Below are 1,951 nucleotides of genomic sequence, written 5' to 3'. Positions count from 1 at the left end.
TACCGTATTCTATTTTATTGTGTATATTTGTTTTATTTTATTTAATAATGTTTTATTATTTTTTATTCTCTTTCTTTACTCTTTGAATTAATCCCCTGTGCTGCTGTGCCAATTTGAAATCCCCCTACATGGAATCAATAAAAGAAACATCTTATCTTATTTATGCAGCACTTTGATTAAAATCCTAAAAAATAATATGTTTGAATTATAAAGCATTTAGCAAACAATTACTTATTTACATAATACAACTAAACAGTAGCAAAGTGACCCTGAGAGGAAATTAGAAACTAATAACAAAACATAAAATGATACAGAAAAATGTATAAAAATTGGTTGTTTCTGTAGATAAATTAATAATATTAATAATCAGAAAGAAAATACAAACAATTACAGCTTCAGATTCAACCACCAGTAGTCCTACTAATGTCCAATTTAAAAACAGCATACACCAATATAATAATAATTTATTTATATAGTAACTTTGACAGACAAGAGGTTAAATAAAGGGAAGACAGAAATGTATAAGAACATGTCAGAGGGAAGATAATAGTGATGAAAGATAAAGGATGGTGAAAGTAAAAGCCAAGAACACTTAAGAAATAATAACAGAATAAATACAAGGTTTTATTTTGAATGTTAACTTCTGGTGCTGCTCAGTCATTGTGAACTTGACGAACTGGACTCTGAGTAGTAGAATCTGCTTCCTGTCCTTTAAACAGAGACTGCTGGGCGTCTCCCTAATAAACATCATCTTTATTCATATTTATCAGCACACAATAATCAATATTATAAAGAACAGATGAGATAAGACCACTGGCGAATGTTTAGAATGAGAAATTAGACACACACATTCATTTTAATTAATAAAATACTAACAAATATAAACTTTCTCTGGAGTTAAATTAATAATCAATTAAAGAAAACGTCACACATTTAAGTTCTTTACACCATTATGTCAATTTTAAGTTTAACAAAAACTAGTTAATAGGCAAAAATAATCAATACAAATAAGAAGTTGGCTAGTTTATTTATTATTATTTAGTATTTATTCAAGTTTGTTGATTAGGAAAGGGCATTTTAATTCACAATATTTTAAATGAATTAATTTATAATGTTCTGTTTCCACTGAAACATGGACAGTTAGTTCTGTTTAACATTAAAGTAAATGTTTTACTGGAAGATTGTTCATTTGAGTTCCTGCAATAAAACCAGTTGGAGGGTAGACAGAGTGTGTGTGTGTGTGTGTGTGTGTGTGGGACAATAGTTTCAGAATAAAGGACAGATGGTGGGCTTCACTTCCTGCCCCCCCACTCCCCTCCACAGCCTGCCGCCCCGACACAACAATAAAACAACAATAACCTTGAAACCGACACAAAAGCATCACACACACAGCGACATGTGCTGTACCACACACACACACACACGCGCACTCACACACACACACACACTTTTATTGGTTAAAGTTGTTACTTATAACAAAATGTCTTAAAAGATCAGGAGAAGAGTCAGAAATAAAACTCACTACATCATTTAATATTATTATTATGAATTATTTCGATGCAACGTATCTGCAGGCAAATATTTCCCTTTTTTTCTTGTTGTTTATTCGTCTCTTCGGTCTTTCGAAAGAGTCGTTTTTATCCACAGACGCCTTCTACGGAGTCCGCTATGTTGAACCTCCATGTTTCTACAGTAGCCCAGAAGTACCACTAAGAGAAAAATGTTGTTGGGTTTTTTTTCTGTGTTTAACATTACATTCACCTATATGGGTTTTACTTCACTTAATGCATTTCAGGGCTCCAATAAAGGTTCAAATTACCGTAAAACTTCTAATAATAGCCCGGGCCTTTATTTGCTTAAATCACTGAACTCCCCCGCCTTTATTGGGGACAGGCCTTTAATTCCTTTAGCACAAAACTAAACTAAACTCTAACTGCTGCTTCTCTTGACT

Source organism: Morone saxatilis, unplaced genomic scaffold (assembly GCF_004916995.1).
Source record: "Morone saxatilis isolate NCDOM2014 unplaced genomic scaffold, NCSU_SB_2.0 Contig7, whole genome shotgun sequence".
NCBI classification, from domain to species: domain Eukaryota; kingdom Metazoa; phylum Chordata; class Actinopteri; family Moronidae; genus Morone; species Morone saxatilis.
This window is presented reverse-complemented; position numbering follows the sequence as displayed.